The sequence below is a fragment of the Parasteatoda tepidariorum genome, chromosome 3 (genome assembly GCF_043381705.1).
Source record: "Parasteatoda tepidariorum isolate YZ-2023 chromosome 3, CAS_Ptep_4.0, whole genome shotgun sequence".
Lineage (NCBI taxonomy): Eukaryota > Metazoa > Arthropoda > Arachnida > Araneae > Theridiidae > Parasteatoda > Parasteatoda tepidariorum.
This window is the reverse complement of record NC_092206.1, coordinates 52992877-53017652: the sequence shown is the minus strand read 5'-3', so window position 1 is coordinate 53017652 and position 24776 is coordinate 52992877. Positions and strand designations below refer to the sequence as shown.

The following is a 24776-nucleotide window of genomic DNA, read 5'->3' as shown; positions in this document are numbered from 1 at the left end:
CTCACTGCTTGCTTCAAAGATTTCTGCCCAAACAATTTTCCCTTCTCTTGTCACCATAAGAACATTGAGTTTCAGCAAAGTTGTTAGAAAATAGTTTGTTTTACATTTTTTTTTACTATAATAACTTGATGTACCATAATTAAGACAATATAAAAATAAGTTGCTTACAAAATTAAAATAAATAAACAAAAATGAAATAAAAATTTTTAAAATATGAGGGAGTAAAATGTCTATTAGAGTTTTTTATAAATATTTATTTATCCAATAAAAAAATACTAAAAATTATACTGAAAAGAATTAAATAAAAGCATTGTCGTTTAATTATTTTTCTGTTCCATTATCTTAATACGTTTTATGTTTTATTCACATTATTGCTATTCTAATAATGAATCAAAAACTAGCCAATAAAGATTGCGTGATATATTATCCTTTTTTATTGCCAACAGTAAAAAAATAATGGCTTCATGCTTGAAAATAGTCATGAATTGTATTCGGTTTAAGTATGTAATAAACTCAGTAATTAATGAAAGTAAAAGGAATTTAATGGAAGTTTATTCTCAAGCGCTAGTTCAAAAATTTGGCTGAAATCGAGATATGGCATCAAATAGTTTAAGTGTCACCTGGAGAAACTATTTAAAAATTTGAATAAAATTGTTGACATTGCTTATTAAAGGTTGAAATGTTCATTCTCTTTGGGTTTTTTTTTCTTGAGTATATTTGGTTATCAATTCACACACGGAGAAAAAAAATTGGAAAAACTACCGGCATGTTTGCATGGTAATGTCATTTCTGAAAAAAAAAAGCTATAATTCTGATTAATAAAACTAAAATACACGGAATTTAAACCAACAAATTAGTATTTTTTCCGTACATATGGTAAAGCTTAACCAAAAGTTCTGTTTTTCGAAATTATAGTTCTTATTACCGCACATTTGATAAAAATACAAAACTGAAAAGTATATTTAACCGAATAAATGGGTTATATACCATGCTCTAAGGTATCATACACTGTTGGAATTTTCATTCTAAAATTATGGTAAAATAACCGACATCAGTCTGTCCATTCAATTAACCGTAAAATTTACGGTAAAGAACATTTTTTACCTTCACGGTTTTGAAATCGTTTCGAACTAGTATGGTTATAAGACCGTTTCATGGTTTCAAAACAGCGAAATGATATTTAACGGGCTTTTCTTCTTTGCTAGGGATTTCATTGGATAATAGGCATTGGAGATTGTAGGACACAAATTAAGGAGTGCTGGGACTCGAACCCATGTTCTGTTGGTTATGAGATTGACAGATTAGCCCTCTCGGCAATAATATGTACGCAGTTTCGAGAAACTAAGCGGCTTTATTAGGTGGGCTTAGTTGATGTGATAAAATTCTGGTTGTTTAACCGTATTAGGTCAAAATAGTTAATAAACGATTTTTCTCACAGTTAACAGTTTTATTGCCATCTTATTTATCATTATTTGATTGTTTTGTTTGAATATGGTAAAATAACAATTAAATAAATTGTTATTTAGCTAGTTTTTTCGAGAAACTTCTAACAGTGTAATAAAATTAACACATTTTATAGCATATTATAAAACCATATTTTTAATTTTACCCTAATACCCTTTTCGCCACTTTTTTCAGCCCTCTTTCCCCAATCTATCCTCTACCTCAGTGTTCCCCAACCCCCGGTCCGTGGATCAAATAGTACCGGTCCGCCCATTTCATTGAAACTGTATTTAAATTCCTGGGTTTATACCCCAAATTAAAAATATCTACGTTCCATTAAAATTTTATTTATTTAAAGAAAAGGGACCCCGATGATAGAATACCCCGAGATTGGCAGAATATATGGCGTAGTACCCCGAGATTACCATAACAGCACTTAAATCCTTATTGCCATTTCCGATAACCTATCTGTGTGAAGCGGGGTTTTCTGCAGTAATAGCATTCAAAACAAAGCAACGGAATAAACTGTACATAAACAACACACTTCGGGAGTCATTGTCTCCGATTACCCCCAGATGGAACCGTCTCATTGCCAAGAAACAAGCTCAGGGTTCTCATTGATTTAACGTTCTAGTAAGTTAAAATGTTAACTCACTTCAGATTTACTTTTTGGCGTAACTGTATTTTATTTTGAAGGCATGTTTAAATACAATTAAATTAAAATTAATACATCAAAATAATCTAGTATTTAAACAATCAACGCCCGCCCCCCAGCAGGCTGCGGTAAATTTATCAACCGTTGACAGGTCCGCGGTGATAAAAAGGTTGGGGAACACTGCTCTACCTCATTACCTCGAGTATCCACGTGTGATGGGATCCATTGAAGGTGGACATCGGGATTCTTAGAGTTAACCTTAATTTGTCTTTGATAAATAAGTGATACAAATAAATTAGGTCGAATTATTTTTAAGATGGAAGTTTTCAAAAGTCTTACACTTCCATGAAGTTTTAATGAGACTTTTATATCACTCATTAACTGAAACTACCGGTCAAGTGAATGACAAAGTTTGAAGCACAATGCTCCTGAACCAAAAAGCATCAAAAGCATCCAAAACTTTGAAATACATTTAGAAAATGACAGTGAAATTGCATCTGTAACCCGTTAGTATTAACCTTTTTTATTAACTTAGTAGTTCAAAAGGGTTTAACTTGTATTTTTTTTAAAAAAAATTAAAATCGATAGCTGGTTAAATTGAGTCAACAAGCCGATCATTCCTATATAGCGGATTTCTCAAATAACTATTTCCGGTTTCTATTTCATATTATTACTTTTTATTATTGAAAGTAGATATTTTAAAGATACAGAACAGTTTTACATCAGTACAAATTTTTAAGATTTAATATGCAAAACCTAAAAATTTTATTTAAAACTATTTGCCACAAATATTTTGAAAACGGTACTGAAAAATGTTTTTAAAAAGGTACTATTACGAATCGTTTATTTTAATTAAAAAATATGAATAATAAAATGCAATATAACTAGTAATACTAGTTATGTTTTTAGTTGTAATTAAATATAATAAGCATAGTGAAAAAAAATTATGAAAATATTTATTTGAATTATCGTAATGAAGAATAGAGAAATAATATAGTAAAGCTTTATATTATTTATCTAAACATGCACTTTCAATAACACCACATAAGTCTAAAATTCATGGTTTATTTAATATGAATTAAATTTACCAATAAATCTCATTTAACACAAGCTTGTTAATATCTTTTCTTATATCAAATTTATTTAATTTGTGATTTAATTTCTTAAAATTAGTAATCGAATTTCATATCAATGTTTTATTGGAAGCAGTCTTAAAGATTTAAAAGGATAACAGTCTCCCACTTTAAGAGGGTGATTTGTTAATCTCTAAACACCTCTATTGACGATTGGAATAAGGCCATTAGAGTGTTCTGGGGAATAATTAGTGAGGAGAATCTGATCAATACAAAGGAATTCCAATATCGAAAATTAGACTGCGCTTCCAAGTTCAGACATTCTTCAAAACACAAGTCAAAACTTAAAGTTTCTGAGAGTATAAATTGGGAGTTTTGATAGTTGAAATGTAATAATTTATTTTTCGATCTCAAATCATTTTTATTATTTTTAATGAGAGAATATTCAATTACAAAGCTAATTTTAAAAGGTATTAAAAGTAGAATATGCTCTAAGGAAAAACGTATATGGTACAGTTCACCCTTCTTTTGGCTCTATGGGAAAGCCAATCTATGGGAAATGATTTTGGGAAAATTAACAATAAAATATAGTTTTATAGAAATGCGATAACGTTTGGTGAATGTGGTAAAATTTGGTAATTTTATCATGCGTTAGAGCATGACGTAAAAACCATTTGTTCAGTTAAATCTACTTAAGAGTTTTGCATTTTTGTTTTCAAAATGTGGAGTAATTAGAATACTCGTATAATTTAGGAAACCAAATTTTCTGGCAAATCATTACCATAAGAACGGGAAAATTACCACATGAATAGTTTTAAAATCGTATATTTTTTATCAACTAGAATTTTGTATTTTTAACAGATGCTTACAATACAGAACAACAATTTTATCGGAATTCTTTACTGCTTATGATTATTAGATTTAAAGAAAAATTATTTTCCATGCAATTATTTGAAAAGATTTTTAGAATTTTTATCTTACATAGTTCATTATAGGTTTATGGAAAAAATGGCTAATTGCTCCTTTCAAATATTCTTCTTTTTTAAGTTAAAGTGATAACAAAAATTCTGGGACATTAAAATACATAACATATTTGTCACCAATATTGAATACAAAAATTAGTGCAATTCTTTTTATTTACGTTTTGACTCGCTGCAGTTAAGTTATAAATAAAATAATAAATAAATTTAAACTATAATTCTGAATTAAGCAATAAGTGCATAGCGAAATAATGTAGTTAGTTTAAACCATTCAAAGCCCTTGTTTTAATTTATTTTCTTCTCATACAGCGATTTCTATTTTTAGCCAGAAAAGATATGAGAAAATTTTTTTATCTTAAAAGCTAGTTTTCAAAAAATATTTTTCTTGGAAGATATCAAAATTATATCCGGTAAGCTTATTAATTTAATTATTTTAATTTTTTTGGCACTAATTATTCTGATCTTTAAAATTATTTAAGAAAATTAAGTTAATTAAGATAAAATAGGTTTAAAATGTATTTGATTTTGCTAAATTAATATTTTTAACAGTGAAACTTAGAATGATTTTTCTTTCTTTACATGTTAAAAAAAAGAAATTGATTGTATTGATGAATCTGTTTTCGAGTAATAATTTTTTTTTATTGTGATATATACTGCTAAAAATTCAGGGTTAAATTAAGATAATAAATACTGACACTCAGGGTGCCGTCACTTTTACCATAAAATCCATTTTTACCTGAAAATGTTACCGAACAAAAAATTTGATGTACCGTATTTTTACAGTAGTAATTTTTACTTGGGTTGGGCAAGGTTGACTCAGCCTTTCATTCCTTCAACTTCACATCCCTACTTGAAATTGTTATACCTCGTTACCATAGTGACCGCTTCGGGTCCAGATGAATGGCTAGGGAAGTTCTTATTTTAGACAAACTATACCAAGCATTCTTGGGTAATAAGACTTTAGGTAGGAAAAAAACATGATTCATAATTTTGGTTAATAAAACCAAAGTATACGGCATTTAAAGCAGTTATTTAGTAATTTCTCTGTTAATATGGTAAAATTTTACTGGAATTTCTGGTTTTCAAAATTACAGTCCTTATTACCACACATTACATAAAACTGAAAAAATACAAACCTGAAGCAAATAACTAATTGTTATGACATGCTTTAAGCAATCATGATAAAATTACCAAATTTGATCATTACCAAATTTTATCCCATTTCTATAAAACCATATTTTATTGTAAATTTTACCTTAATCATTGCCAAAGCGCTTCGGTAAAAATTACCGAACTTCTTGCAGGACAGGGTAAATTTTAAAATATTCTGGTAGTTTTGACCACACTTTTTTCTCATTGTACTATTTGCTAATTAAATTGAGAAAGGTTTATTAAGTTCTTTATTCCTTCAAATATTCGATAAAACGAATTTTGATTTGAATATATTAGTATTAATGTTTGGCATATTTTATAAAACGTCTTAAATCGGACAACAATGCGGCAGATCAGAATTATTTAATATCAGAGAATTTATATTAGATATGGTTGACTATGGAAACATTATAGACATAAATAGTCTGGTAAGACTATTTATGTCTATAATGTTTCCATAGTCAACCAGGGTGAGTAATTGATGCAGCATTATTAATATGTGACTTGCTGATAAGTTATCAATGTGGACAGGCAAACTATAAATGGTTTTGAATTAATCCGCAATTTGTGATTGTAATCCTCAATACGCAAATCGATACGACAATTCTGTAACAGAATCCGCAATAATTATTTGAGATATTACAAACATTTTAAGGATGTGATAATACAGTGAAATTAACATTTATTGATTTAAAGAAATCAGTAGAATATATTTCAAATTTTGTCCAAAATTGTATATAAACATTTAACTACTCATATATTGTATATAAATTATTCCAAATATGAAATATAGTATTGAGGAATCAGTTCTATAGAGTACGTAGAAAAAACATTCTATACTGCTTAACAATTGCTAAGGAACAACTGATTTATGCAAATTAGTGTTCCTGACAGCCAAGTAATAGCAGTAAAATCAGTCGCAGAAAGCGTGATAGAGCAGTACCCGTTATCTGTATTAAAGAAAGTGAACACAATCACTTCATTCGTTTAAAAAATTATAACGTTAGGTATTTGACCAAATTAGCCCGTAGGCTGTTGAACTGGATGTTGTTAGGTGCAAAATGGACATGGAAGAGAAATTAGACGACCGGAAGTGGGTCAAAATATCACCACTGTGGCAGATGGAATGAGAGTATCAACAGTCATAAAACTTTTTAATTGTAATGTTCATAAATTTTTACATAATTTTGAAGTATCTAATTTCAGATGGCAAAATGCAAATTCTGAACAAAATCGAATGAATCCTGAGAAATTAAACTTTAAATCCACGACTTTTTATAAAATACAATTTCTCAGGAACTATTCAGCCAATTTCGCTCAAATTTCGAATTTTGCCATGCAAAATTAGATATTTTAAGGTGATGTAAAATCTTTAGAAAAAAGTTTAAATTGCATAGCTTACAATTCAAAATATTTTCGACTATTAATAAGTAAAATAAATATTTAATAAAATTTATTTTTTTCTTGGATTTATCTTTGAACAAACGATTATTATAATTGTGAGCAAATATTTTTTAATTCGTTAGAAAAGTCATCGAGAGAAGGAGAAATATGCAAAAATTACAATTAACAATAGTAGGTCCAAACTTTGGATCGCTGTTCTGCCCAAACTATGACCAAATTTAACTCTATTTCGCAGAATGAGGGTATAATCTGGGGGTCAAAAATCCAAATTCATTGAATGAAAAATTGTATGTTTATTCAGAAAAAGTACGTTTTTGCGTCTGATTTCGTAACTTTAAATATCGTCTGCACCATTTGTCAAGCAAATTTGAGGTCACCTCCTCAAATTATGAAGATTGAGTCCTAGAATGCAAAGATCCGATCATTAGATCAAAAGTTATTCAGAGAAGTTCTTTTTTTTTGGTGCACTGCACATTATAATAAGTAAAAAATTAATTATTACAAGACATAATTTCATGACAGGAAGCTTGCAAAAATGCTTTTCGTGGATTGTTCATGTTAGAAAGTGAGACAATTATTTACCGATACCCATACTTTAAAACTTGATGCAATTTTGAATTTAAATTGGGAGTGAAAATTTTTAAAATGCAAGTGTTTCCAAATTTTAAAATTACATTTTTCTTTTTCTTAGAGTTAGATAAAGAAACTATTGTTTTTTTTAAAAAAATTCTGGATTGATTATAAAAGAAAAAAAATTGCAAAGCCACACTTTTTTTAAAAAAAACAACCTATTAAAAATAATTATAATTTTTTTGTTAAAATTGTTTTAACATACGAAGAAACAAGTTTAAAGTGCATTTTTCTTCAATTCAAAAGTCTTTTTTTTAATAAAAAATAAATTGAACTACTAGCCTTTTGGAAATAAATTTTTTCCCAAACTGTATCAGTTCTTCATGTATTAAGCTGTATTTAAAAAAAAAATTTCTACTGACTTTCTACTAGTTAAATTGATCTAAATCTATTGAAAGACAAGAGCGCAATTTACTTTAAGGATATGGAGAGTTCATAAAGCTAATGCTAAAAAGGAAAATGCAGTAAGTGATGAAAATATTTAAGTAAACTATAAAAGTATACTAGAAAAGATATTTAACTCAGAAAAGATATTTAACTCATTTGCTACGCGCCTCATCTAATGCATCGTTTAATTTATTTGAAATACTTGTTTGTTAAAATTGCGTCGACGTAAAATTAAACTGAAAGCATTTTTACACTAAAAAAATAGGCAAATACAACGCAAATAATGTTTCAAATGAACCCTTAACTAATGCGTAAAAGGGAGAAAAAAAATTTCACGAATAAAATATATATCTTCGTATTCTAGAAAATATTAATTGTTCTTTGCGGGTATTAAATCTAGTTCTTTCCTTTAAATACGCAGAAAAATTTAATATAAATGCATTTTGAAAGAATTGAGATAAAATTTTTTAATGCTTTCATTTTAATTCAGTATATTCTTTGTTATCTTCTGTGTATGAACGTTCTGGATATTTTAAGTGATTGCTTTATTAATAATTCAATTTTAATATGCTTTTTTAAATCTTCCATTGTTATAGTTTTGTTTAAAATTTCAAGAATCACAGTATCAAAAATAAACAACTTAACCATATAATAAATATTTGATTAAGCAATGTTTCTTTTGGTTGCAACGCAAATAAAACCTAAATTCATCGAGTTAGTTTAAAATGCACAAAATATGTCTTTATAACTTTATTTTTATCACTATTTTAGTTCTTTTAAATTTTAATATAGCAATTTTAAATTTATAGATGTTTGTACTTGCTCCATCATATTAATGTACAACTTCTATTTTCAATTTTCATATTTAGTTTCATATTCATATTTAGTTTCAAAAACAAAATATTTATTATTGGCAAACAAAATCGTAATTCTATTTATACTTATCATTCTGAGAATTTGCAGCTTTTAAAATGTTTTTCAACAATCAAAAGATTATCAATCTTTTACTAAATAATAAAATTTCTACTTCTATTTAAGATGTTTATTTTAAATCCTAAAATCTTATAACCTTTTTGTGGAGAAACAGAATATTTTAATAATTTAACTTCAATTTTTAAAGGTATATTTATTTTTATCTTGTATTTTGAAACTATAAGCAAAATATATTTGATCGTCTGAAAACATATCTTGTAATATTTAAAAGATTTCGAAAATATATAAAATCTAGTTCGTATATTGAAATTTACTCTAAAAACATAAAACATGTAAAAAATTCAAAATGTATAAAGTAAGCAAAATATATGTTTCTGTAAGGGAATTCACTTTTATATGTTGTTTCATGCAATAAGTAATATGCAAGTTTTCTTTTCTTTATATGTCGTTTCAAGTACAAAACAATAAGTAAATTTACTTTTATGCACAAAACGATACTTAAATTTACTAATATTTCGTTTTGCGTATAAGGCTATATATAAATTTATCTATGTCATTTTATGTGATCGGCAATTACTACATCAATTAGATTTTAATCGCACCAACTAGGCCCATTCTACCATGAAGCCACTTACTTTCTAGTAGATGGGTACATGCTTCAGCGTACATGTTACAGTAGATGGGTACTTAGCGTTGGCATCACAATATTTCTTCTATTACCTTCGATGTATGAAGAGTTACCAGTATCCTGCATTTCTCAATTTGTGACCCTGGGCATTTAGAATACGATTCTCTCATTTGTATATAGATGGCAGTACTATAAAGCTGCTAAACTATCTCCAATGTCCAGTTTAATTTCGTTTTTCAGGTTTTCAAACCTGGCAAGTTGCAGATTGTTAAGAAACCGTATCGTTTTGTATTCATTGTTTTTTAAACATTACTAGTTGCATTGTACAGGGTTTCAAAACCGAAAAGGCAAAAAATGTTCTTTACAAATGTTCAAAAGGCTTCTTTTTTAAAAATGCTTAAGTGACCTTAATCTTTATAGCCAATTGGCTGCCAGTTATTTTATCAAAAATTTAGAATTAAAATTCGAACAGTGCACATATTACTACTTATATTATATAAATGTGCATCATTAAAAACTGTTTGAATTAAATTAAATAAAAAAAATTTCTAAGAAACTAGGAAAAGTCTAGTGATCTAGATGATTGTAAACAAAATTTAAATTTCGTAAAATTTTTGAAGAACATCTAGAAGAGAAAAATACAAGCAACAAAAAATTTTATCCTGAGAAAAGCTTTCTGACATTATTTCTCATAACGCCACTCATAATAAAATATGCAATGAAAAATAATAAAGTTGACAAAAAATTATGCAACTAACATTTTTCTTCATTTCTTCATTGTTTTAAGTATTTTTTTTATTTTTCACACACCTTAAAAATAAACTAAAGATTATTTTTAAATAAAATATTAGTTCATTTGAAGTTTTCCAGATTTATTTTGAATGCAACATTTCCATATTTTATTTTAAAAAAGCAACTTATTTAATTTGTATTCATTGTACTAGTTTCATTAGGAATTAGATGTATAATAATTTAAGCGTCGATTTTTTGTTATAAAAGGAATATAATTCTCTCTAAATCCAACTAATCTACAAATCCTTTTTAGTGTCTTTATCAGCTTCAGACAGAATATAAATGTCATAAATTGAAAATTATCTTCGGAATTGAAATCTACGCAATTACTTCGTACCGTTTTATTTTTAAATATTATTCAAATTAAAATGTAGGCTTAAATAAATCTTAAAAATTAGACAAAGAAAAACATGTAATTTTATCTAAAAGTGTTAATATTTCCTGCAGATCTATAAGTTAGCAATTTGTATTTTTGTTTACTGTTGCGTCTGTTATTATCAATGTTAAAATTCGATAGAGCTTGGAGTTTTTAGCAGAATATGAAACATAAGAATTATAATGCACTTTGCCTAGTCATTGTATAAAATTTCTTGTCATTCTGCGATAATATTTTTTTTTAGTATTAATAGTATATTTCCCGGTTTTTCATTACTAATTTTAGAGAATACGAAGTCAACGTGAGGAATATTAATCATTTTGTACTTCTCCTATTGATTGTGGGAAATACGGTATTCGAGAGCATACCGTATTACATACATAAAAATAAAATGCAGATACCAACAGACGTATGAAAATTCATAAATGAAGTTTAATGTTCGAAACGGAGGAAATATGAATAAAAGAAGGAAATATGTAATTATTTTATGAAAATAATGTATGACTTTGCTCAGACAAAATTTTACTTCAACTATCTATGCATTTACAGCCAATCGGACCATATGGTTGTCAGGGAGCTGACCACAAATCAGAAAGGTCTCGGGTGTGAATCCCGGACAAGGCATGTTATTTCCTTTTCTTCTGAACTATTTGGGTAATTGGTACTATAGTGATAGAATTTTTTGAGAGTGTTTAACCATCATAACTTCAACTTCAATGCGGTACCAAGTTGAACATATCGCTATCATTATTTTCAGGTTGAAAAAGTTTTTATTTTTTATTTTTATTGAAATTACATACATTTGCTGACTTGTGTGCTCAATATATAGGCTTATAAGTCATTGTCAAGTAGAAAATACAGATAGAAAAATTCAGAGAAAGACATCACAAAGAATACATCCAGGATTACGGCGGGATTCGAACCCGCTACCTCCACGCTTAACAGAGCGTTTTCACCGGCGATACCGCTCGGCCAGGGAGGCTCCGGTTGAAAAAGTGAAAGAGCCGTGATGGTGTAAGTTCGAATCTCAGCGACTGATCGATTTGACCTCAGCTTCCAGCTCTCGTCGATTAATGTACGGAGAAAGTTATGCGTAGATATTTTTTTGTCACTTATTTACATCTTTTTCAATGTAGTCGAGAGTAGTTACATATTTTTTCCGGATTTGGTTTTTGAATTTAGTTTATCCTCTGATGTACTTGGGTACAGTTTTCAAGTCTGGTATTATATTAATAATTTTAATTCTGTTAAAATTACCGCACTGTGTGGTAATATTATTGGTAATAAAAGTATAATTCTGCTAGTAAAACGAAAATATATGATATTCGTAAGATATTCATTGAGTAATTTTTCCATTCATATGGTAATGGTTTACCGGAAATTCTAGTTTTCAAAATTATAGTTTATAATACCAAAATATTTAGCAAAGAATACAAAACCTAAGAGTAAGTTTAACCAAATAAATGGTTTTTATGCCATGTTTCAAAGTATTATGATGAAATTGGCAAATTTTACGATATTTACCAAACTTTATTACACATTATTTTAATGTTCGTTTCGCTAAAATCATCACTAAAGCATTTCAGTAAAAATTACCAAACTTTTTGGTGTTGCCATAGAGCCAAAAAAGACGGTAAATTTTGCAATATTCTCGTAATTTCGACCATTGTTTTTTTCGCAGTGAGAATCACTGTGTTGACTTAAAATAATATGGCTGATGTTTTTTCTCTCCATGTAACTTAAATTCGGATAAGTTACATCATAACTGTCAGGGTCACGTGATGTAATAACACGCATTTTCTGATGTAGCGAGCTAAAAGCTTGATATTATAGATATGATCATTTTTTTTTTGTTTTGGTTTTTGGACGATGGATAAAAAGGAATAATAAAATGGTGAATTAGTTTTTGTAGAATTTTGCGTTATTTCTTTTGTAAAAGGTTACGACTGACAATAACATTCTTCGCAAATGCTTGTTAAACCCACTGCTTGACCCGAGAGTCAAATTGTCTTCTGGGCTAATTTAGAGATTGAATGGCTATGAAGTTGAACAGTGATAGTCACAAACCCAGAAACATGTCAGCAAAACAACGTCGGTTGTAAAATAAAATTAAACTATCCATCTTATTTTTTATCACACGTTGATATTGTTAAAGTAAACGATAAAAGTTTTAATTTTTTTTATCTGTCTAAGAGTGCAGAAAATTTACATTATTTGGCTCCGAATATAGATGTTGTGATTCAATATTGATTCCAGTTTTTCAAATAATAATGTATAGAAAGTGAAGAAAAATCTTGTTTAAGAAAACAAAGTAGTGAAATGCATTTTAATGAATATTGCCAGGACGATTTTTTTTCCCTGCTTACCTACAAACCTCTCAACAGAATAAATATGCCAAGTATGTTGTTTTTTAACTCAAAAAAAGCTCTCATCCGATAAATTTCGGATGTTTTCTAAGAACAGAGCTTATGCAAATGGGGAACATAGCAGGAAATTTGTCCCTTCAATATTAAATTCCTTTCTTTTTTTCCCTTTTTGTATCTAAAAATGTGAATTTTTTAACTTTTCTATAAGTTTTTTTATCCGTATAAGATTAAACAATGAATATTTTAGTTTTTAGCCTTGAAAATGTTTTTGCATGAATTTTAATAAAAAAAATTTTAAAAAAATTAATTATACTATAAATTGTTGAAGATTAAAATACATTTTTTTCTTTAAATACTGTCTTATATAAAAGCTATGGTGCTAAACGTATTTTATAGTTTACATTTAATTTCATTAGGGAAGGTTTTATTCTGATATTTAAAACAAATATGCTTAATTTCTACGCAGTTAAACAAAGAAATAACTGGATTATTTCATTTGGCAGAGAAATGGATTCTCTTATAAAAAAAGCGCCTTTAAATATTTATAAGACAATCTACCTTTTAAAATTAAAATATATCTGACCAAATTTTATCTAATTATTCTCTCAGTGCATTTTGAATCGTCAAAATGAAGCATAAAATAGATAAGTAAAAGTACTTCAAAAAAGTACGCTACATAGTGATATTTACTGAAGCATATTTTACTTTTGCTTTATCTTTTCAAATTTATAACTGTAAGCTTATCCAACGCTCCATCAACCAAATATATTTATTTTCTTTGATATCCTATACCTCTCTTCCAAAGCATTAGGTACATCACAACGCAAACTTTTTAGAGTTATTTTTTCTCACACTAAATTTTATTATTTTTTGGAGAGAAAATAGTTTTATTGTCTCCCTTTTTGTCCATAAAAACGGTCATATACACAGGTATATTTTATTTAATTCTCTTTTACTGAAATAGCTTTCTTAAAAAAATTTAAATATATTCTCATTTGTACGGATAAATTATGATAATTGAATGTAAAACATAATCTCATTTAAGCATAAAACGAGCATAAATATTTCTAAAATTATGAAATATTATACGCAAAAATAGTTTTAAAATTTTATCTAAAATAGAATACCAAAAAACGTAGAGTGCTTAAATATATTTTATAAATTAAATAATTTTATGTTCCCATATGTGAGGATAAATTTTGGAAAATCGAATTTAGTGCATGATTCTCCTTTAGTTAGCGTTTAATTTTTTTCTGTAATTAAACGTTCATTAAATACACTTCAAAAATTGAAATATATTTTAAAAAAACATTCAAAGAACATTTTATGTTCAGAAATTTGGAATAGTTAATGAGATTGTGAAAAGTCGTAAATAGGCGATGGAATTTATTATTTTCACACCAGACATTTCAAAACAAACACAATTTCTCTAGCATCTGGATTTATTTTCAGTTGTGTCAAATTAATGTTTGATTTTCGTAAAAGAGTGTCAGAAATATGTTTCTAGAAGAAATATATCCTACTTTTCTTTAGTTACTAATTAATTCTTTAACTGGTACAAATGGCTCTTCAAACAGACGTTTAATGTAAATAGAGATAGGCAAACTAACGGAAGACTAATCAGATTACTTTCTCCAGATATCGCATTTATTTCTTAATAGAATTATTGCAGAGTTACCATCTATTGTATCAAATACACTTCTATCGATATTGTATTAATTACTTTATTATTATTTTTTATTAATTTTTCATACAGAAGTAATTGAGGGAATATTTGGCTATTTGTTTAAAAAGTGAAAAAAAATTTAAAAAATAGAAATAAAAACAGGAAAAAAATCGTGAACTTATGTATAAAACTACTTAATGGATATTTTGTCTAAAAGAACTTCGTAAGGCGTAGAAGTAGAAGACTCTGAGTTGCTTTTATCTTTTTAAATGCAATGATAATTTTTCGAATATTTGCTTATGTTTTTTTTTAGTTTCTTTTCAGCAATTTGTCTTTTAACTTTTTAAAAGCAACCTTTTAGGCTGAAACCTTTAAGTTGAAAATATACATCCTGTAAAATGTAAACTATTGCATTTTTTATGATGCCTTTTGCGTTATTTGATGTTGTTTTAGATTACCAAATCCATTTTTAATACTTAATGTAACTAGATTTTCAAGATGAAATCTTCTCCTTGGCTTGGAAAAAGTCAAAAAGCATAGGACTAGTAATATAGTTCATTAAATGCTAATAGAATATTTTTATGACCATTTTAAATGTTTGAAAAAAAATTACAAATTTGCTTCGTAATGCTCTATGAACTAGAAAAATGACTAAAAACAACTAAAAGATCAAAATAGCAATTTTGTGAACTGTAAAATTTCGTGCAAATATAAATGCTGTCTCAATAATAAAACTTAATACAATATCAAGCCTATTCACACCTCATCTCGTAAAAATAACATATGCGGAGGAATACACCGGAAGTTTTCAGAATTCTGTTCCAGTTGTAGACTCTTGTCTTTGTTTACACTCAGTTAAACATCGCTACTTTCAGTGGGAAATTCTTAATGAATAACGCTTACTAAAAAGAACAAAAAATGTAATACATAACAAGACATTAATAAATCCATCTTACATTTCAACTTAGTTTTAAATTAATTATTTGCATATATGATACAAATGGTATAAATATTACTTTACAAATGTTTTAATTTCTTAAAAATTTCCTTTCTTATTCGCATTTTACGTGTACTCATTCAAAACATTCTTGAAATTTCCGATGCAGACTTCTAATTTTTAATTTACTGTACTTATGAAATTATGCAAAATCTAATTATAATTACCTTGCTCCGCCAAAGATGTTTCAGTCATACAAGAGATAATTATTTAAAGGAAGAAATAAGGAGTTCTTAGGTTTAATTAAATCTGTATTCCTAAAAATTATGTCTGAATATGTAGATAATTTTCCGTCTGACTTTTAAAATTATGCTTGTAAGGACTTCTTTTAATCAAGAGATGTTGCCATTTTCAAATTGAAACTTTTCTTTTTTTCGATTGAACTGAAATAAGTTTGATTAAAATTACTCTAACTGCGAAGTGGAAAACACTTCTGCATTTTTATCCTTACATCTGTTTTAGCGTCTTCGTTCAGGCAACTAGTGAAGCACTAATTGTATGACAGTAAAAATTACAGGTAAAGATGCGGGAAATAGTTCTTTATGCTGAAAATTTGTTCAGTTTACTTGTGGCTCTAAATAGTGTATTAACACTTATCAGTAATATATATTTTAGCTAATTTGATACATCTCGTTAAAAAACCTTTATATTTTTCATACACGAAACGCAGGTTAATTTTTAATGTCTGCTATAAGAAAATTAAAAACAGATTTAATAATATATTTTCTTTGACCCTCTTATTGTAATTTATGGGAAAAATTCTATTTACTCAAAAACAATTGCTTATATCTTAGACATTTGTGTTTAATTAAATAACAAAACTCGAAACAATTTTAAAAAATAAATGCAAAATCTTAAATTAATTGTGTGCCGGGTTTAATTAGGTCTGTGCAACGATTATAGGAAAAAAATTCGTCCATTTGAATTCATAGAGTTGCAAAACAGTAAATAAATGATAAAAAAAAATTCTTATGAATGTTAAATACTGACTGTAGACAATAACACTGGTAAAAAATCTTGGTCAGAACTATCAAAATATCGTAAAATTTACCATGCTTCAGGATCTATTGGATCACCAGATAGCTTGGTAATTTTTATGAATTACTTTGATAAAGGATTTGGTAAAATTAGCGATAAAATATACATTTAAAATATGTGATAAAACTTCATACATGTAGAAAAAATTAGTAATATTATGATAATAATTAAGAGTATGGCATAAAAGTATAAAAACTATTAATTCCTTTAAAATTACTTTTAATTTTTTTTAAATTTTTTTTTATAGTTTTTACTAAATGTGTGGTAATAAGAACCGTCATTTTGAAAACTAGAACTTCTGGTGAAACGTTACCGTATGGATGAAAAAATTACCGAATAAATGATTTAAATACGGGATATTTTGGTTTTTAATGCCGGAATTACTGTTTGCTTTTCCAGAAATGCCTTTACCGTGCAGCACCATAATTTTATCAGAACTTTTACTTTATGCAGGATGAAGTCCATAATAAAAATACATTTCAGTGGGACATGAATAAGTATAATAAAAAACTCTCTTCAATTGAATATATTGAATAAAAGAATCTTGAGATTAAAACATTCCAATTTTTTTTTAGTTTTTTGGGTAAAACAATAATCACAGTTTTAAACAGTAAACTAATACTCGGTTACAGAGAATACTGAAAATAATAATGTTCATACGAAAAGTATGAGGTTTTTTGAAACGTAACTATCCAAAATATCTAGTTTTAAGAAAACACTTCATGCAGCTTATTTTACGTCATCAGAAATATTTTAAAGTATTTTAAACAAAGTTTTTAAGGTGTTAAAATCAATTTCTTTCAAACTATTAATAGATAAAAAATTTAATAAGGAAACTAACTAGACTGAAGAAATTAACTAAACTGAAGAAACTATAGCTAATGAATCTATCCATTGACTAAGTATTAAAATGTCATTATGATATTTTAAAGATTGGTTATTTGGTGAGATTTGAGAAATTTGGGTAATTAATAATTACGTAAAATAGTACCGTAAAAGTATTTAATATGTATTCAATTAATGCATCGGTAATGAAAATTAAAACACCTTTTAAAACGTTGGTTTCTGAAATGTATTGTGCCGTAAAAATCGATGAGCTTTTTTTGAGCCAAAATAATGTTCATAAAATCATTTAGAACAAAAAAATTGAATTTATGTTGTTTAAGATTTGTACGATGTAAAAATGTTGTTGCTTGCTTGTGATATAACATTGGTATTTGACGAAAGATTAAGATTTTGAAACAAAAAAAACAAAAATAAACTCAATAGTATTTATGGTACTCTTAAATGCTTTTTTTAATGTTCCAGTTTCCTTGCTATCATTAATACAAAAGATTTTTCTTAAAAAAAACTTAAATAAATAATTTACTCTCTACACGTTTTTAAGTGTTATTATACAAGATTTTTTGAAATTGTTATGAGATAAATGCATACACCTTTTTTTACTTGATTCTAATTTTTGTACAGGTATGTATTTTAATATTTTATAAAAATTATTTCAATATCTTAAAATAATAAATGCACTTATTATCCAAAACCTCTGTTTTTCGGTTAGAAACATGCGAAAAGAAATATTTTTTATAAGATTTCATAACACAAAAACAATTAAAAAGAATAATTCGTTTCAAATGTTCGATATATCTTTAATAAGATAAGAACTGTGCCTAATTCTTATTTTTTAATTGTCTTCTTCATTCAGCAATTTTTAACTCTAATAAATCTAATAGTTGTTAAACATAAATAAGTAGTTAATGTATTTACTTTTTTTCATTATAGTTTTGAAGTAATTTCTGAAACTAAAAGGTTTTATATCTATTGTTAAGAAAATTGCTTATCCTTTAGGTATCCGATGATATAAATCAAATATTCAGAATTATAAAAGTATTTTTTGGTAATAAAATGTTGTTGGAACGACATTGGTTTATATTGGGTTATATCGCTGCTGTAGTAAGCAACTTTTTTTAAAAGGCTATATTTTTACGTCAAATTGTTCTTTATTATTGTTTTCAGAGAGGTACTTAATTTTTTGAAATCTCTTCTAGTTGACGAAAATAAATCGCTATTGTTGACAAATTGCCAAATTGTAGAAATTTCACCAAAAATGTTTTTACAAACAATTTAAAAGCTGCAGTTTATCAACATTTTGCACCAAGCCCTTCAATATTACTAAATAATAATTTATAATCAGATTGTATTTCATAATCAGAATTTTTATATTCCAAAATAGTTTTGAAAATCTAGTGTCTTCAAATGAAAAATATATGGAATGCAAAACAATAAAACAACTACAAAAAATAAAAATAGAGAAAATACAACAAAGGAAAAAAACACTGAAAGATAATAAAACAAAAAGTAACTATATTTTCAGTAATGCGCTTTCAAGCATATATCTGTCTATAGATTGAAAGTTTTCCTTTCTTACAGTTAAAAAAAAAATTTTGAGTTGAAAATAACACGAGGAGTCTTTGAATATTCATCAAAAGATAAGAAACTCCCCAACGTATAGTTATTTAACGAAATTCTTTAATAGATTCTCTTAACTCATAATATTACTTCAGTATTCCAAACAAATACTTTTTTTAAATCTTTTGTTAAAAGAAATTGTATTCCGTGTTTATTTAAATGAGAAAATAAAATAAATATTATGATAAGACGTAGGAAGTTTCAAATGGATCGAAATACTTTTACGATTTCGTTAATTTAGTTTTGAACAAAATAAAATAGTTCCAAATTAATAGTCACATTTATTTTATATAGAATAATTTTTGACTGTGTTAATTAAGAGCAGTATAGTGTGTATATTAGTCATATCTAATAATCGATGGCTGCAACAGAAATATAAAGTAATTTATTGCTTAAAAATACATTACATACTTATTAAGAAATATTTCTGTAAAATTAGAAAAATAATTGGATTAAGTAACTTTTGAACTGTTAAAATAACAGTTAAAGAACAAGTGACTAACTATAGTAAAACTGCAATGTGCTAACACGCATAAGTAACTAGATGAGGATGGAGTATAAGTATAAATAAAGCAAAAGTACTTGAATAAAGCTCAAATAAAGCTACATAAGTGCAAATAATGAATACAAATATAGGGAAATTGATTGTGGTGTATTTAGTATGAGTATTTCTGTAGCTTTATTTACTCTTTATTTCATTGTTTTGCTATATCCATATATATATATAATTTCAGAGTTTGTTAAATTTGCAGATTTACTAATAGTAAATTTACGAATTTAAAAATAATAATGTTTTTATAGTATTATAAAACAAATAATTCTGAAATATTAATGCAAATATCTAAATAGTGAGAGATATAAAGTTGGTTATAAATTAAAGAGCAATTTAGATTTAGTATTTGGAATAAATGTCGATAAAGTCTAAATAACTTTGCCATTCGATTCTTGGAATTTCAGAGATGATTACATGGCAGTCCCAATGTTGCTAACATGTAACTACAATCCATTAAAGAGAACTGAATAAAATTTTGCACATTCATATAATTAGGCATGTGCATAAGAATCGTGTTAAAATGTTTCACCAGATACCGCTTTCACATTTACAGAACTTTAATAACATACTTTTTTTCATTTGAACATGTTCCACAAAAGAATAATGATGTAAGTTTAGGCTAATATTATTAGTTCATAATTCCACACAAAAAAAGCAACCTAAAATACAATTTCAACCATATTTTTAGTACTGATACGCTATATAAAGATAGATTCAGAAATTTGCAGCGTGTATATGGCACTGGTTTCTGTTTCATCTTTCTCATTGTCCTTAGTGCAAGTTAACTAAAATTGAATGGCTGCCACATCTAAATTTATTAAACATTTTTTTCTCCATCTTAGCATAGCTCTTCTGTTCGCTTGCTTAAAATATTGTATTAACTCCAAATTTAGTTCGTCACTGCTACGTTACATGTTTTAATAATTTTTTCACATCTTATTTTAATAATGTCTAAACATTCACTTATTCTTTGTCATTATTCTTTGACAAATACTGCTTAATATCGTTATACAAAATGTCATTCTATTCAGTTCAATGACATGCTCATTAGGAAGTCACTTGTCTGCAAAATTATTTTGCAATCATTCTTGACAAATGATGAAAATGAAAAGTGTTCTTCCAAGCTGTAATGTTTTCACTCTGTTTTACATTTTTTACAAAGTTGTAGGGTTTTCTTACGCATTTTTAGTTTGGAAAATGCTAATCTTGGTGAATCTTACAATTCTATATAGGACCGACATTAGTTGTAAAGTGACTGTAAAATATCGGAAGAATCGGACAATTCCATATCGGGCCAATATCAAAAAAATGACGACCCTTTGAACCTTTATTTAGCGTAGATTAGTGAATATTGGTCTAAAGATGGCCAAAGGTATTTTGCTGCTAGGAAACATAACCCTGATGGCCAAATAATCACTTTCATCTCTATGCCTGAGCACATTTATTATTGCTGTCCCAAATGTTATTCTATTTAATGGAATGGCATGCTTATTAGGGAGTTATATGTCTGCAAAATTATTTTGTAATCATCCTTCATAAGTGATAAAAATGAAAAGTGTTCTTCTAAGCCGTAATGTTTTCGGCGACGAACAAATTAATTTTCGCTGCTTCAAATTTTTTTCAGTTTCGGTGTCTTCTTACTTATTTTTAGCTTGTAAAGAGTTAATTTTTTCTTTATTTATATCCTGTGTCGTTACATTTATGGGGATTATACCTGGAAATGCAAATGACAAGATATGTTTTACTTTTACATGAGGATATTATCCAACATTAGTTTGCTTCTCTCATATTGTTTGTTTAGGAAAAAGAACGTTAACTTAAAATTTATCTACTTTATTCCTTTTATATGTTGCACTGTTTCTTCAATGTATGTAATGGCTTTTGTGTCATGCGTGCAGCTTCCGGATTTAAAGTAATTGAATGGTTCTGGATTTATTTTATACTCTAAGTACTATGAAAGTTATAATCATACGCTATGTGTTGAATTTAAATATTTGCAAGAAAGTTTATTGAGATTATCTTTCTTAGTTAGCAAAGTGTATCTTAAAAATGAAATTTAAGTATTTCAATCATAATATGGGAAATAATTTTGAGAAAGAATTTTTTGATGTTTTAGTTGAATTTTGATTTCGAATCCAAAACTGTGGATAGAATAATTCTGGACATAATATATTCTAATTATATATTCTAATTCATAATTATTTCAATCTTTCATTACTCGGAAATCTTGTATTGCTAATTATTTTTTAATTAGTTAATGATACATTATTCATGGATAAAGCAAATGAACCCCCTTTAATAAATAAAAGTAATAAAGATTACATCAAATTTAAACATTTGCTCAGAAAACACTTTGGTTACATACATTGGTTACTTCGGTGACTTTGATTGCATTTGATTACCGACAAATATCTTAAAGAGTATAAAAATTATTAAACTATGGTTACCTTTGAATGTTATATTAAATTACAATCTAGTAATAGTAGAAATATTTGTTATGTTATGTTACTATAGATTTCTAAAAAATATTAAAAATAAATTATATCATGTCATTATAAGTTTCTTTATTCTATTACATAAATTTCCTTATCTTGCAGACATCTCAGAATTATAGATACGAAAATAATATGAATAATTTTAAATGTATGAGACATGATCTTAGCAGTATTTTTCTGATACTTAAATATTCAATTTTTCTTACATCACTTGCTCAATATTTATAAAAAGCAAATTGAAAAAAAAAATAAAATGAAAATGCTGCATCTTTTGCACGAATGATGGAACCGAGTAGAAAAAGTCAATTCACGCAGTGGAAACGTGACATGTTATTTTAACAGAAACAATTCTGGTAAAATAACGAATGCATTACATACGTTATATGTATGATATTTACATTGCTGAAAAAAGAAAACATAATTCTGGTTAATAAAACCAGACTATACAGTATTTGAAGCATTCATTTGATAATTTTTCCGCTCATATGGTAACGGTTTACCAGGATTTCTGGTTTTCAAAATAAAAATTCTTATGCCATACATTTAGTAGAAAATACATAACTGAAAAGTGACCAAATAAAGGATTTTTATGTCATGATCCAAGGTATCATGACAAAGTTAATAAATTTTACTATATTTTTCAAACATTATCACATATTATAACACTATTTTATGCTTACTTATACCCAAAATTATTACCAAAACACTTCGGTAAAAATTACCGAACTTTATTGCTTTCCTGTAGAGCCAAAATTAAGGTAAATTTTACCAGATTCTGGTATATTCGGCCATATTTTTTTTCTCTGTGAATAATTATAATATCAATAAGTTAAATGTTTAAGAAAAGGACAACTTTTTTTAGAAAAAGAAAATGCATAAAATGTAATTTTTTTAAAGATCTTATGTCAGAATTTTTCATTAAAAAAATATTTGAGCAATACTTTTGAAACCACACCAAAAATCATGATCACTTAAGTAATAAATTCTTATAACTTTGAATTTACAAAGTACAGACCACATACCTATATTTCAACGAGATACTTATCAAGAACCAAAAATTAATATTTTAATACGAACAAAAAAGTTTCCTCAGAAAGCATAGTTGTTTCTTTCTTTTACTGAATAAAGCAAACTGTAGTATCAGCTTACTGTCATTAACAGAAAAATTCAAAACTTGCTGTTAAACATAAAGTATCAGTAAGTTCTTTTTCATTTTAAATCTTGTTTAAAAGATTATTTACGCGATAAATTCTTAAAAACGTTCTTTCCTTATAATAATATGAATCAACATTCATAATATGAGAATGTATACAGGAATTGAAGATCATATTTTTACAGGTAGCATAATTTGAAATAAAAATATGAAACATCGTATGAAATTAATTTGTAATCTATTATTGTTAGTAATAAATCTTTATTATATTTTAAACAGCTTCACAATTACAAACAAGTATAACACTCATGTAACAAAAAGAACATAAGCAAATTATTCTACATGCAGGAAAATAAGCACTAAAAATTAAAATGTGATATAAATTTTCGAATCAAAAATGTTTTGTTCTCATTTCCATATCAAAAACAAATTTCAGCTAATTTACACCTAAACTTCGACTCTTGAAATCCCCTGTCTTTAAAATGCGTCGATTGGATTACACTGGTCACGTGTTCTTAGGCAAGAACCAATCAATGGCTTTTTCTCCTACTGAATGGTCTTTCCAGCAACATGGCAAAGTCATTCACTCTTTAGAGATCCAGAGATGTTCTTGAAGCTTTACCGAAAAGTGCGTGATGACGAATTTTTATATCAACTTTTTTTGAATTTCGTTAAGAGTAAGTTTTGAATAAATAAATTAAGTTTTCTTTATTTCTGTCAATCTAATTCCAATTTTTTTTACTTACCGATAATATTCGAAATAATTTAATTAGCTATTTTAGAGAAAATTTTTATATAATATATATGAAAACTTTCAAATATAAAGTATATAAAAAATATCACTAGTTTTCTAGGCATATAATTTATTGTATGTAACAGAGTTTTTAAATAAATATCAATATTTTCGTTAGGAAAAAATAAATGAGTGTGTTATTATATATTACATTAATTTATAAATTGTTAAATATTCTTAAACCTAAATAAATATCGCGAAGTATTTTATTTCAAAGGTATCACCTGCCATTTATAGGTAAAAGACATATTTCACGATAAAGTTCAATTGAAAAATCTGAATCAATTTTATTTTTTTTATTTCTAGCTGTATTATAAATATTTTTATAATTAAAAAAATATTTTGTCACAGTCTTAAATACTAATACCTGCTTTTCTGAGGTAGCTTTTTCTGAAAATTGCGAATTTCAACACATTACCAAAAATTCCTTTAAACTATTTCTCCAATAAACCTGAATTCCGGTATATACACGCATTCTTCACATTTGTTAGATTAATTAAATAAATTTATTTGCCCTTTTATTTAAAAATGTATTATAATTAAAAATGTATTATAATTAAAAATGTTTTATAACTGTAATTTTAATTCTTTTTTGTTGTTTTTTTTCTCGTCAAAATTCTTCTCTTCTTACCAAACATCATAACGAGTGATTTTTTTTTCATTTCCATTTTCCAGATTTTTTAAAAAAAATTTTTCTTCCAGTTGTTTGTTATTTTTTTATTATTATTTTTCTTTCCTCCTTCCTTTATCTTTATTTTGAACTTGCTTGTTTATAGCTTGATATCTGTATTAAGTATAT

At 26.8% G+C, this 24776-nt stretch overlaps 1 protein-coding gene across 3 annotated transcripts in view; it reads left to right on the top strand.

The window, feature by feature from the left end:
- The window catches only part of LOC107452795 (mesotocin receptor-like), a 93811-nt gene that overhangs the window by 54206 nt on the left and 14829 nt on the right, over positions 1 to 24776 (top strand). Inside the window, exon 1 of one of the 3 annotated variants that reach the window (XM_043046987.2) lies at positions 23743 to 23861. The exons of the other annotated variants lie outside the window; for them this stretch is intronic. The gene's annotated coding sequence lies outside the window, so the exon portion shown is untranslated. Of the gene's footprint in view, positions 1 to 23742; positions 23862 to 24776 lie in introns of those variants that run through there. 3 annotated transcript variants of the gene reach the window in all.